The sequence below is a fragment of the Drosophila suzukii genome, unplaced genomic scaffold, assembly GCF_043229965.1.
Source record: "Drosophila suzukii unplaced genomic scaffold, CBGP_Dsuzu_IsoJpt1.0 scf_9, whole genome shotgun sequence".
NCBI classification, from domain to species: domain Eukaryota; kingdom Metazoa; phylum Arthropoda; class Insecta; order Diptera; family Drosophilidae; genus Drosophila; species Drosophila suzukii.
The window spans coordinates 1,702,685-1,717,986 of NW_027255941.1; the positions used below are offsets into that span (position 1 = coordinate 1,702,685).

General features: G+C 44.9%; 1 long non-coding RNA gene across 1 annotated transcript; it reads left to right on the forward strand.

Annotated features, from left to right (window-relative positions):
• The first annotated feature begins 3,635 nt into the window (after window positions 1–3,635).
• On the forward strand, window positions 3,636–4,952 carry LOC139355118 (uncharacterized). The gene is made up of 3 exons (XR_011605851.1): window positions 3,636–3,762; window positions 4,309–4,463; window positions 4,573–4,952. It is a non-coding gene; the product is annotated as an uncharacterized lncRNA (long non-coding RNA).
• The last annotated feature ends 10,350 nt before the right edge of the window (window positions 4,953–15,302 follow it).

Consider the following 15,302-nt stretch of genomic DNA (forward strand, 5'->3'; position numbering starts at 1 on the left):
TAGTGACCGAATGACTCCGTGGTAATATAATTGGATGACGCCCATTAAAATCCAGAGAAGAATTCCTCAGCCGGCCATCCACTCTAAGAAGCCCAAATTGGTCAATGAATGGCGAAAGAGATGCGAGCGAGCTGGAGGAGTGCACCATTCCCTTTGACTGCAATGATTTGATGTCATCCCATAAATGTGAGCGCTGGACAAGACGAAGCAACAGCAGCGTACCGCCTTGAAGGTCAGACACCGTGAACGTAGGGCGATGGATGCGATTACTAAACTTATAGACGTATCCGAAAACTCTTTGAAGGGCAGCAAAGGAATTGGCAAATTTGGAACTGGGCACTATGTCTTCATATGGAGATTTTATTAGCAGAATCCTCCGGCGAACCTCAAGCGTTGGCTTTTCAGCAGTGATTGGGGTCGGCCAGCCAGCTTTGGGACCACAGAGGAATTTTGGTCCATGAGTCCAGAGAGGAGACTCGTTGAGCGAATAGCCTGAGGAACTGGCCGCCGATCCATCAAAAACTACGCGAAGCTTTGTAGTGGAGCTATCTTCCTTTATGACGCAATGATGAGGCAAGAAATATCGGCACAACCCGATGTCAGCGGCAGAAACTGATGACATATGTCCTAGATCGAGATATTCTTTTATGAATGCTGCATATTGAGCCTTCAAAGATGGCTGACGATTCAACTTTCTCTCTAGGGACAAAAATCTTCGATAAGCTTGCTGGTAGGACTCTCCCAAAAGATCTAGATTAAACTTGGCAGGCAGCCGAACAGAATAATCACCAGCTGGCAAACGATTGACGTGTCTTACGAAATGTGCTTCACAGTCCAATTCTTCCTTAGTAGCGCGTATAATTGGCTCGGCGCAGCTTTCCACTTCCCAAAATCGTCGAAGAAGATCATCTAACCGATCGAAACTATTCTCTCTACTAGCGAGAAGTTCATCTTGAGACGACATTAAAACCGAGCCATCGGAAAGGCCATAGCCTCCAGAAACAACCCAACCCAGACGCGTCTTTTGAATTAGGGGTAATCCAGGTGGGAGCTTGATTTGGCCAACGCACAACATCTCGAAAAAGAGGCTGGCTCCGATTAAAAGATCCACCCGCTGGGGAGCATAAAACCTTGGGTCAGCTAACTGTATATTTTTGGGTATGTTCCAGCTGCCAATGTCGACGTTGAAGCTAGGCTGTCGCTCTGTTATGTTCGGAGCAATCACCGCGGTAATGTTGGCCGAGTATTCGGAAGTTCGGGACTGAATCGTAATATTGACCGAGTGACCGTCCGTCACAAAACTGGAATCTCCAACTCCAGTTACAGATGCTGAGGATTTTACTTTCTTTACTTGAAGCTGATTTGCGAATCGGGACGTTATTAGATGCAGTTGGGAGCCCGAATCGAGTAGAGCTCGACAGGGAACGAAAACCCCAGAACGGTTTTTTACTAAAATGCTAGCCGTTGCTAAGAGCACAATATCATTACTAAATTCCTGTGCAATAAGAGCAGTCGAAGTGGAAGGCAGTGCAGAGGGTGAAGCAGAAGGAAGTGCTTCTTGAAGCTGTGCTCCTTCTTGTGAAGGAAAAGAAGGTGAGTTTCCCAGGTGAAGCAGGGTGTGGTGCTTAGATCCGCATGAACGACAACTACTAGAGTTGCATTGCCGAACTTGATGACCAACCTTAAGACAATTTATGCAAAGACCGAGCCGCTTCGCTTCTTGAAACCTATTCGCAGGAGACAGGATTTTAAAATTCAGACAATAAGAAATGGAATGCCCTGTATCATTACAGAATATACAAATCCAGGGGTTAGCGTTCGAGGCAACAAATGCTGATCTACGCGCATTGGGTATTCTGTTACTTCCCACCTGATTGCCCGGCGTATAGTTTGCCATGGCGAAATCCATAGTCTCCAACGTCCTGCATCGCTGCTCCAGAAATGATGCCATTGACTCCCACGTAGGAATTAAATTGACGAAGGCAGGGTCCTCTAAACGCTCTTCCCACTTTGCCTGACTTGCCGGATCCAACCTTTGGAACAGGACTTGGACGATGATGCATCCTGCGATTTGTTCTGTCGTGCCCAGTCCCTTGAGAGCACGAATATGAGCATTGAATTTATCGGACAGATCCCGAAGTGTCGAGACGGAACCACTCTGCACCGCCTTTAGTCCCAGGATCTCAATAATGTGTGCCTGAAAAACCAAACGTCGATTATCAAATCTATTTTTCAGCAAATCTAAAGCAATTGCGTAGTTGCCATCCGAAATTTCCAATGAGCGAATAGTTTCCAACGCTGCGTCCCTCAGACATGATCGTAGATGCTGCAGCTTTTCTACGTTGGTGAGGTCCGGATGACTATCTATGATCGTGGTAAACATAGAATAAAAGTCAGACCAATTTGCATAACCTCCAGCGAATTTTGGAAGCTCCAGTGGGGGCAGCAATGCTGCCCTATGTCGAGGCTGACGCTGCTGGGGGCCGAAAACTCCCGGAGTGATGCTGTCAGCAAAAGTTGAATGCGAAAGAAGCTGTGAGGTGCGCTTTGAAATTTCGGATCGAACCGATGACTTCAGAGTTACGAGAATGTCATCAAATTTCTCACTTAAATCACTTTCAATTTCCTCTAAATCCAATTCTTCGAGCTCACCGAGCACCTTTTTAAATGACTCTTGAAGCTCATCAATCAACTCTAACCTCACATGAAGACCGGATTCGTCGCATGAAGTTAACGCCGCACTTGATAGGGAATCCACTAAGCGCTCCACTCTATTAAATAAAGCCGTTGCCTTGCGCTTTAAAAATATTGCCCTGTTTGCATCAGCGGTAACATCTCCAAAAGCTCCCGTAGGCATGGCTACAGCAACAACAGCAGACGAAATGCCCGAAATTCGGCTCCAGCGGGAAGATGAGCGCAAAGCAAACGAGGGAATAACAGCCCGTTACTTGGCTATGTACGCTTCTATGTATAGCTGATTTTGCGCCTTATATGTAAATTTCCGCAATCACCAACTGCTATTTATTTATAGCGCTCACTGCATTTAAGGCCTTATGATTGTTGCTACGCCAATGCACCGCAGAAGCAAGAATGAAAAAAGTCAATAAATAGACTTATATGATTTGCACTTAGTATTATTTATGCACAAATCACGTCGGGGTCACCAATGTTGAACTAATAAGCTTTTTTATTAGTTATTGCTAAATTAAAAAATACGAATTTCAGGTTGCTTTAGCTTTATGCTTGTTAACAATTTATTTGCGAAAAAGACTACAGCAGGCGAGACGAGAGTGCATTTAATGTCGAGATCAGAATTCGTACTGATTTACAAAGGGACAGCCAGCCGAAAGCTGGGCCAAAAAATGCAAGTACACAAAAGACGAGAGAGCTAGATAAAGAGAGCTACCTTTCGCGATGCCATTAATATAAGAGATCGAATTAAGAAGTTAGTTGGCTGCTGCGGCTGCGTGACCCGACAAAGTTATTAAACTTAAGGACTTATTTGTACATATTTTCTTATTTTCCTCCCCATTACTTTGACCTCTATTGTAAAGTAACGGCACGCGACAGATTTTGTGCGTCCTTTTTGCACACATGCATATGTATGTATATACGAAATATTTTGACACTCCGCTGTGTAGCGAATCCCGCGATCACTTCGAAGCAAGCGGTTCTCCTGATCGGATGTAAAAGTGATTAAAAGAGCTCGGTAGACAAGTGTTCATTTAAGTGTAATAAAAAGGTGAAAAGTACAGAAAAAAGGTGAGTCAAATAAAAACACAATAATTACTTAAAATTAAGGCATGTGCATGTCCACGTTTTTTTGTCGCATTTTCCTTTTTGAGTTTCTTCTTTGTTGTGCGCGTCATTATTTCGTAAAAATTTAGATAATACATTTAACGAAATAAACAAAGCTCAAAAGAAAATTACATTTAAAAACAATAAAATATATACGATTGGGTAATATCATGAAGTGGATAAAAAATACGCGAAAGAAATGAAGAATATGAAAGGAAATTAAGTGAAAAGTCGCGCAAACTAGATAAAAGGAGTAGAATGCACGAGAAGGAAAACACACACACACACACGTTGCATTCGGTTCTGTGGCGTCGCAGTCGTTTCATCTATTTCTTTATAATATTTTTTGGTTCTTTCACGTGATTTTTCTTTAAATGTAACTAATTTTGAAATTAAAAAAAAAATAAAAATGAAATAAATTAAAACAATATTTTTGTCTTATTTAAATCCCTTTATATAAAAACACCTACTCGAAACTTATAATAAAACTAATTAACTTTTTCTTTATAGATACAAATTTATTTCGACATATTGTACCCTGAGAAAAAAGCAATTTTATATATGGGACCCATTTAAGGAAAAGGTTTTTTGCTTTTACGAAGAGCAAATGCAAAACAAAGAGCGACTTAAACTATTAAAGACAGTTCAGAAAACTGTATCACTTGGTAATGTATAATTTTTTTAAATTTTTTAAATTTTATCTTTTTATGATAAGCTTGACTTTTTCTAAATTATGCCATTACCAAAAATCTAATAACATATTCTTATTCACAGATTACAAGGACTACATTTACATTGTATTGCTCACATCTGTCATCTTAAATAATTCGTGGACCGTCATTAAAGGAACCAACAAGCGAAAGAAATTATCACTACTATGACTCGCAGGAAAGTTTTGTACGCACATGCAGGCGTACGAATGTGGCAAAACAAAAAAATGTGTGATTATAAAAAATATGTATAATAATGTATAATATGTATATGAATATATGTATCATATAAATTCTAAGAAATACGTTAGGTACAAATGTATTTAAAACAAAAGTAATGATAACGTGTTAGCATGGTAAAAAATAGAGTTTAAGCAGAACAATTGTTTGATTATATGTTTACGTTTATTTTCAATAAAAACACATACTAATTTGGGTCTTTATTAAATATAAATCACGCTTGTTTTAAACTACAGATTGGTTTAAATTGAATATGCACCATAATAGTATGGTTTAAATAATACATTTAAATCAAACATAAAGTACAGTTCTTTTAACGGGGATTATATTTAATTTAAATACAATTTGTATTTATATTAAAGTTCATCCCAGTCTGATTTAAATAAGAGAATTATTTAATCCAAATAAAAATATGCTGAGTTTTAAGGCGGGCTATAATTATTTTAACTATAAAAACCATTTAAATGAAATGTTCTATTTACTGGAACTAAATATGAAAATATTTAAAATAAATATAAAAATATAATACTTTTTACTATGGAACATGATTAATTTAATTATTATGTACTATTTTAACATATTTGATCGAAATTAAAAAATCGTTGAACTTACTACGAGATTATTCAAAAAATAATTAACTATTTAACGTTTTCGTTTTTACGATTTTCATGTTAGGTTCTAAACCGCTGGGAAAAATAGTTGAAACGTTGGCGAAATAGTGACATTTACGATGTTTTTTCTACCAGTGTAGTATTCACCGCCATAGCAAAAATGATTGACCATAAGCCTAAAGACGGCTCCTCGCGCCAACTAAGGGCCAAAACCTCGATGTCACCACAAAATCCTGGGATCCAATCCTGTGTTTTATTATCAGAAGAAAACTAGACCAGCAGTCTCTAGCTGCTCTAAAGACGGAAATCCCAACGTTAGGGAGTGTACTGACATTTATTGAGCGGCGCGCTTGCATGCTGGAGACGATAAGCGCTCAACCTACAGAAACATTCCGCCATCAGTCAGTTCACAACGAAGAGAGCTGTAAGATTTGTCATCTAGGATCCCAAACGCGGCGCCAAGCCACTATTCGAGTAGGAGCATGCACAAATTGTTTGTCTACAGCTCATAAGGTTGAAAACTGTGAATCACCGACCACTTGTCGAGTCTGCCAGCAACGGCATCATTCACTGTTACACCAAGGACCGACTAGCAATCCAGTGGCCGGCGCAGTAACCATTGCAGGCTACGACCACGTAGGAGGATATACTATGCTCGCGACCGCCAAGGTCTCATTACAAGGGCCAAACGGTCAATTACAAACATGTCGCGCTGTAATAGATGGTGGATCACAGGTGAATCTTATCTCAAGGAGAATGGCAGAATGGCCTCTTAAAGAAAGGTCACCGATTGAAATATCTGGAATCGGAGGAAAGATATCAACAGCAATTAGAACAACACTAAAGCTCTCATCATGTACATCAGGGTTTGAAAAACTATTAGAGGTATTAATTATGCCCACAGTCATTACAGACCAACCGTCAGTACCGATTACAACCGATCTTAATATTCCCGAGGGACTGCCGTTAGCAGATCCTGACTTTCGGCAACCAGGACCCATTGATCTAACGTTAGGGGTTGAAGTATTTTCTCGTGTAATTACCGGTGAACGTCTTGAACTAGGACCCAATAAACCTTTGGCACAAGGCACAAGGCTTGGTTATGTAATCACAGGTTATCTCAATAAAGAAACCTCATCTGATACGGAAATCAACCCTAATCTATTAGAAAACAGAGATGATCTTTCAGGACCGAATGCTGCTTATGGGCCAAGAAACAGATTCATTTAACGAACTTAGCATTGATGGATCATAAAATAAGGGAACCTGAAGTTAGATGTAGCCAATCAAGAACCAGCGACACTGACTCGTCCGATCGAGGATCAACCGCTATACATAATAGTTAATTTCAGCACTTTATACTACAAAAGAAAAACCAATTGATACAGAACCGACTTCCCATCAACTTAAAACCAATAAGAAGCCTGACTTTTGTTCAACATTTCTAAATTTAACCTAGAAATACCTAAGTGTTGTTGCAGAAAGGCCACATACCACAGACGTGCCAAATAATCAAGTGCTACGAGGGCACAATTTCAGTCCCCACGGTAATGTAAATTTTATCGCAATGGGGAGTGTTAAGCAGCATCAAGAAGGTATGAGGGACCTGAATCACAAACATGAACCGCAGTCGAAGGAAAGAATCACCTTGGTCAATGATTTGTTAGGTGCTTCCTATACAATTCGGTCAAGGGATGACCGACATCACGACTTAATTGAGGGTATCCCTCAATGGGGGGGGAGAATGTTCATACCCAAAGGTACTCAACATGACCACACCCAACAAATCAAGCAGTAGCCAAGTTGGGAACAGTACCAGGCGCTCAGTAGCACTCACTGTAGACTAACTCACCGTCTCAACGGCTCACTGACCCGCCAATGCAGTCAGCACATGTTGCAGTGTCAGTACCAGGCGTTCAGTAGCACCCACTGCATATGAGAATTGCTGATCAGCATATTTTGTCTCACTAACTCACCGACTCACCATCTCTCAGACTCAACGGCACACTGACGCACCAATGCAGTCAGCACATGTTGCAGTTTAGCTGAGCCAACTGCACCATAATCATAATTTCCTGACCTACTTTACAATATAGCTTATCTCACTAATCATTACACTAAGCTTCCGTGTTCCAAGTAGTATATAAGCAGGTATCAAATGAAGAATAAATCAGTTATCAACACACCTTATAACTCCGCGGTTCTACTTCCTACATCTGGGAATAGGGCTCGTAATACACAATCTCAACTAGCAGCTAACCACGTTAGCTCACCCTCAGCGCAGCTCCAGCATCGCCTGTGGTCCGGCATCGTAGTAACCTCCTTACCATTGCCGCGACGCGATCGTCCTGCCATCATAGCGTCCCCGTGCCAGCGACAAGTGCTCATTACCCCCTTGTCCCGCGGTGTGACCCGGAAGTGTTTACTTCGGTTAGGCACAAACAAGTGTAATGTCTAATCCTATAATCTAATGTCCCTCCTATTTCTAGTGATGAAAGTTGGTTTCGTTGTCGCTCGGGCGTTTGTACGACGCACAGGCAGCCAAGTTGTCTGCCGCTAGCTTATCCGTATCTTAAATGCGTAGTTGCACCTTGTCGAACCCGTAGTTCACCCGGTTTGGTTGGGCTGCGAGGGGTTCCAAGCAGACCTGGTTCAGGAGGATTAGCACGTTCATGGTGACGCGATTGAATTTCTCCACCTTCCAACCGTCTGTTGGAAGCTTCGGACTAAACCTGGTCAGCAGGTTTAGTATAGCCTCTGGTTCCGAGGGTTCCGACGACAGCCACACCCTCGCTCTCGGTCGAGACGGGATGTCTGCGGCCTCTCAAACTGCCAACTTGGTCCCGGGGTAGACCTCGCCGACCTTGTTAATGACAGCCTTGTACAGTGCTGCCGATCTCTCGTCTTCGCCGGCGATCAACTTGACATTGCCCTGGTACCACCCTGCATCTGTGCATCAAATAATTTATACAAATTTTTAAGTCCTATCGAAGAACAGCAGGATACTGCGCACAAAGATCCAAGCTTCCTGCAGTACCATCGAACTCCCCAGGCGGGGAAATGTTGGGCAGGAGATCGGGGCCGGCTAATGCCGACGGCTTCCACACGCCTTTGTCCAGTCTACCTGACTAGGCCAACACGGGAGCTGACCCGTTTAAAAAAAGCAGTGTAATGGCGAGATCGCCAGAAAAAAGGGTGGAGTGCAGTGGCAGGCAGCCTGGCACCCCCCCAGCAGGAGAAAAAAGCAGCCCAAAAGTTGCTGATGAGGAGCAGGGGGATATGCTGAAACAGCTGACTGGCCTGGGATTAAAGGCCAGGGAGCTGAAGAAGCTAATGGAAGGAAAGCGTTTCATTACTAACCCCATGAGGGATATAGTCGACGAAATCGACTTTCTCCAGAGGGAAGTCCTGTCGGCTGTGCAATGCTAAAGAAGAACAGGAAAAAGCTAAGGAGATAGCTAAAGAAACCTGCGCAGAAGTGCTCGCGAGAGGCACCAGCAAGCGACCCAGGGGTCAATAAACTGGGATGACGGTAGCGGTACCAGCGAAAAAGGCGATGTATAAGGCACCGGCAAGTGATGCCAGTCAAGTTGTAAGTAACGGGAAACATGCTGGGACCGTTAGCACCAGCAAGCCCCAAAAGCCTGGGAAGAAGCCAGAGGAGTGGACACAGGTGAAGCAGAAGGTTAGGAAGCCCAAGGAGCGACCGCCACGGAACGACGCGATAGTCATCGCAGCCTCCGCTGGAGGGTCCTATGCCGACATCCTTAAAAAGGTTAAGGCTGAACCGCAGCTTAAGGAGCTAACACAAGCAGTACAGGCCATTAGGCGCACAGCAAAGGGGGAACTCCTAGTCATCCTAAACAAGGTCTCTGACCCTAAAACCATAGAGCTTCAGACCACTATGAAGCCTGTCCTGGGCAACAATGTCGACGTCAGAGCGCTGACAGAGACAATGCTGATCGAGGTAAAAGACATCGATAAGACCACCGACAAAGCGGACATCTTATGTGCGGTTCAATCACAGTTCGATGTGGAACTGCCAGAATCCGCGGTGGTAAACCTAAGGGTGGCATACGGAGGCACCAAAACCGCCACACTAAGAGTTATGCCCGACATAGGGAGGCGACTCTTGGAGAAGGGCAAAATTAGGCTGGGATGGACCTGGTGTAGAGTCCGCCCAAACCTAACACCTAAAAGGTGTTTTAAATGTATGGAGTTTAACCATGTAGCAGTGAATTGCAGGGTCCAGGAGGACTGCTCAAAATGCTGCTACAACTGTGGCGCAAAGGAGCACCAAGCCAGAGGCTGCAAAGCAAAGGCCTGCTGCATGCTATGCAAACGCAAAAAGGAGAAAGATTGCGATCACCCAACAATGAGTGGAAAATTCCCGTACTTCAGGAGGGCTATGCAATGGCTTAGGGATAAATTAAGTTCCTTCAGATTAACCTAAACCATTGCGAGGCTGCCCAATCTTTGCTGGAGCAAAATGTCATCGAGAAAAACGTAGACATGGCACTCATAAGGGAGCAATACAGGAATAAAAATTCCGGAGAATGGGTAACAAATAAAAGCAAAAAATCGGCAATATGGAGCTAGGGTAATCCACGGCGAGAGATTTGCAAGAAAAAATGCGGAAATTGCTTCGCTAGGGCCCAAGTGAATGGTATAGCTTTCTATAGCTGTTACCTGCCGGCAAGCCTTAGCCTTCGCCAGGCAATGTCTGCGCTCGAAGAGATTGCACAAGACGCCCGGGAAAATCGCTTCCCCCCAACCTACGCGAGGGGAAAGGCGCTACTTGAGAGCTTCGCCGCACTTGACCTAGTGCTGCTGAACTTTGGAACAAAACCGACTTTTTCAAGAGCCGGCACCAGTTCTATCATTGACCTCACATTTGTGAACGCTGGATTGGCCTCGGCCTGAAGGTGGGAGGTTAGTGACACCTACACGGGTAGTGACCATTCAGCAATAATCTGCACGATAGATTCTAGAAATGGCCCACCACAAGTTCCTAAGACCGTGCCAGGGTACAAAATAGAAACGCTAGACGTGGAGATGGTACAGATGTTGTTCGAAGACCTCTCCACAAGCGGCTCAGCTGAAGAAAGGGCAAGCCACATCGCAGAATACACCAAGGTAGCCTGTGATGCATCTATGCAGAGAAGGGGGAAAATCCCATCAAGAAGAAGACCTGCATACTGGTGGAACCAATCCATTGCGGAAGCCAGGAAAGACTGCCACAGGGCAAGACGCGCATACCAACGCTCAAGAGGAAGGCCCGAATTTGAGGCACTTCAAATATATTTCAGGGAAAAACGACGAGCCCTGGAAAAAAATATAAAAGAGAGCAAACGCAGGTGCTTTAACAATATATGCGAAGAAATAGACTCCAACCTATGGGGCTTCGCATATAAACTCGTCACAAAACGGCTGCGGGTATTTAGTCGGCCATCACCGACATGCCCAGTCAGCTTAAAAAGGATAGTGAAAACACTATTATGGCGCGAATCTCACTGATCGTGAACAGGGCGAGCAATAAGCTCACAAGTGCCGAAGAAGTCCTCCAGGTATTGAAGACAATACTGGACGATAAGGCACCGGGACCAGATGGAATCCCGAATAAAGTTCTCAAAATTGCCAAAGCAAATACTAAAGAGTACGTTGACATGTATAATGCATGCCTAAAGGAAGGTTGTTTCCTAGTCGCTGATAAACACAGCGGCTGGTACTCATACCAAAGGGGGAAAAGCCCGCGGAGGAGCCTTCTTCGTATAGGCCACTCTGCATGCTGGACACAGTGGGTAAAATTATCGAAAGAATAATCCACTCCCGGCTAGAAGGTGCCCTTGTCGAAACCAACGGCCTCTCAGAGATGGTTTTCGGAAGGGGCTATCCACCATCGACGCCGTCGGTAAACTGTGTGAAATCGCAGATAAAGCCATTAAGGGGAAAAGGTGGTTGTACGGCACTAAGCAGTACTGCATAGCGGCAACGTTGGATGTAAAAAACGCTTTCAACTCAGCTAGCTGGCACCACACACTAAATGCACTGAGCAACCTAAATGTACCAGTGTATATACAGAGAGTAATAGCGAGCTACTTTGATGGCCGCCTGCTCCTGAACGAAACTGATTCCGGGCAATCGACCCACAGGGTCACTGGGGGAGTTCCCCAAGGATCAGTCCAAGGCCCTTTGTTATGGAATGCCATGTACGATGGGATACTTAGGATCGCGATGCCCGAAGAGGCACGACTCATTGGTTTCGCGGATGACGTGGCCATAGTAGTTACGGCAAAGAACCTTCCAGATGCGGAAAGAATCTGCAACGAAGCGGGGAAACGAGCAAGCGCATGGCTCGACCCCAAGGGACTCGCCTCGGCAGCGCACAAGATTGAAGCAGTCCTGATAAGTAGCAGGCAGAAAGTGGAGGCGGCTACTATCAAAATTGGAGAAGCCACAATTACATCGCGTCCAAGCCTAAAATACTTGGGCGTCATGATCGACCATCGGCTTTCTTTCAAGGAACATCTAGCGTACGCTAGTGGCAAGGAAAGTAGGACCGCGGCCGCGATTTCGCGAACTATGGCGAACACTCGGGGACCAAGGCAACCAGGACGTAGATTACTGGTTAGTGCTGTCACATCGACGCTGATGTACGCTGCTCCCATATGGGCTCGAGCCACAAAAAATGGAAGTTATATGCAAGACGGCGACTCCGTGCAGAGATTGTGTGCCCTGCTGGTATGCTGTGCGTTCCGCACGGTATCCCATGACGCGGCGCTGGTAATATCGGGAGACATACCGATGCTGGCAGTGGAATCAGCTAACATCCGCGCAGGCAGCACAGGGGTCGCAACTGCAGAATCCCTACAAAAAATGTGCAGAGAACTGACCATTGCTAAGTGGCAAGAGAGGTGGGTAAATAGTAGCAAAGGACGATGGACGTATAAGCTTATCCCAGAACTGCAGAGATGGCTGGGACGGAAGCATGGAAATGTATACTTTTACTTAACGCAACTGTTGACGGGACATGGATGCTTAAAATACTACCTGAATAGGTTTAAGCATGAACGTTATCCGCACTGCCCACTCTGTTAGTCGGATAATGAAGACGCAGTACACGTGCTTTTTGTCTGACCGAGATTCGAAAATGAACGAAGAGGTCTGAGCATAAGGGTTGGGAGGACGCCAGCCGCTTGTAACCTGGTGGACGTTATGCTTGAATCAGAAGTAAATTGGTCTGCGGTATGCAACATGGCCACAATAGTACTCAAAAGACTGCGCATCGCAGAAAGACTGCGAAATTCCAATAGGATAGAATCCTAGAGAGCCCTAAGGGCATTCCGCCCCCGGCGAAGTAATACCTAACGGCAGTACAGCCGGGGAAGCGGGGAGGGGGTGGAGTTTTTACTGGGTTAGAGTCCCAGACTTCGGCAAGCTAGCTCAGCTCCAAGTTGACTTTCGAAGCTTTAAACCACCACTAACACAAAAAAAAAAAAAGAAGAAAAATGACGCCAATGATCTTCCGATCCTTTACTACCTCAGCAAAGGATCTCGACCATGTGCCGCGGTTGGTTACTCAGGCCTTCTTGCTCGCTGGTTGAGCTGTCTCCTTCGACCTCTCTCGCTTGTTGCTGTTGCTGGAAGTCATAGCGATGTCGAAGTCTGGGATTACCGCCTTTGCCCAGGCTATGTCCTCTTGGATTTTTAAGTAATCCAACTTTGACGTCTGATCCTCACGTATCTTGTTGGTGGCCAGCCATTTGAGGACCCGGAAAGCTTTCTTACGTTCAAGAGGTCCTGCCTGGTTAGGTGGTATCCTGTTGAACTCCTTTGCCCTGGTACTCACCACGAGACCGGCTTTGGCGATCCTCTCAGGTTGGACTAGCTGGTTAGCCACACCTACGCTGGTGGAAGGCTTGGGCTTGTCCTTATGGTGAGTTGGGCTTAGCCGGCTGCGTTGTTCGCTGGCCTTGGCAGGGGCTTAGCTTAATTTTCAGGCATTTTCACGGCAAATTCACGGCTCTATGACAAAACTCCGCCGCGGTTCCGCGACGGACCGACGTCTCACAGCGCGATCAAGTGACTGCCCTCTCGCTCTCGCTCAACCGAAGAACGGTCCCCAAGCAAAAGCTTTCGATTTAGAACATAAGGAAACGAAATGGTTATATGCGTCGGCCTCTTATTCCAAATTCCGCCAAAATGCAAACGCTGTTGGCGTGGCCCTGAGAGATTTTCTTCTGCTTCTCGACCCAGTTTTTCCAGCAGCTTGACAGACTTCGATTAGGGGATGACTTCCACAGATTTCGCTCGAACAAACGGCGGCCGCGCAGGAACCTTTTGTGGACGGGCCAGTAGGTGCCGAATATGCTCAACGTTACTCTCTAGACCCCGAACATTCCGATCTCTGCTACAACTCACTCTAAGACGCAGTTATTTTCTGATTATATTTCCTTCTTTTCAGGTGGCCCAAAACGTGGAACAGGCTGAACTTAGTCACTCGCGCTAAACTTTGCAGATGGGACACTTATAGAAAATCTTTCACCTCTGATCGCCTAGGCTGCCAAAACGGAAGAGACCGACTCTGATGCCAAAATTCTGGCGGTAACCCAAACCCGGAGTATAAGGTGATAAACTAGACCCAAGAAAGCCGGACACTTGCCCCGGTTGCTCTTATTTAATCCGAAAACTGCTACAGAATATTTTCTCGCACGATTGTTAGATGGCGCCACCCTTGTGTCTCTACGAACTACAGATGGAGCCACTTCTGCTAAAGCAAGCGCTACAAAAATGCAAATGCAAATACAAACTTGTTTTAGTGATCCAGAACAATAAAAATTCCGATATTACCACTCTTTGAGCGGGGGTAGGTCTGGAAAGGTGTACTAGATTTTGGCTGGGCACCGATAGGTGGACGTAATGTATTATTCGGTGCCTTTGTCATTCTGCAAGTGATGCACCTTCGATGTACTGTTTAACGTCCTTTACCAGTCCGGGCCAATAATAATATCGCCTCAATCTTTCTAGCGTTTTGTGAACACCCCCATGAGATGCCAAGAGCTCATTATGTGCCTTCTTTAAAGCCTCTGGAACCAAACCTTGAGGTACCTACAATTTCCAACAGAAGGTATAATGAATAGCTTCTCCTGAAGTGTATTCCCTTCTTCGATACACCAGACCATCTGATACTTTTAGATCCGGAAGTTTGTCAGCGTTGGCCCCTACTCTCAAATTCAGCTCTAAGTAATCTGCATCCTTAAAATGCGGCGAGTCCAAGTCCACCAGTAATCCGTGACTAGCGTCTAATGCTGCTACCTCTTCCTCATTTACCCTCGACAAAGCGTCCGGGACGACATTGAGTTTTCCGCTTCGGTGCTCAATTTTAAAGTTAAAAGCCTGCAACTTTAACGCCCACCGCGCTAACCGAGAATGCAGATCTGTCTGCGACATAAGCCACTTCAAAGATGCGTGGTCAGTAATTATGGTAAACTCATGACCCTCTACGTACGCTCGGAAACGTTTAACACATATAATGGCAGCTAGACACTCCTGCTTAGTCACCGAATGATTTTTCTGCGCCTTATTTAGCTTTTTGGACATAAAGGCTATGGGGTATTCGTCACCATTTTTGGATTTCTGTACTAGAACACCGCCCACACCTGTCTTCCTCGAAGATTTGTGATACCTCCAGTAAAACTCCCGCGCCTTTCCGTCAAAAAATATGCTAGCATTGCTGCACAACACAGAAAAATTTCCCTCCACAGTTTGGTGAGTCAGCGCCTCTACTCTATATATGAACCTAGCAACGCTTAACCCATCTTGACCATTCAATCTCAGCTTCCACACATTAATAACATGGCCAACTTTATCAGGCCTCTGTCTTAAGTCCGAACCCATTGCTGAATTTGGTCTTAGGGACTGAAGTTCCTGAATTCAGATACTT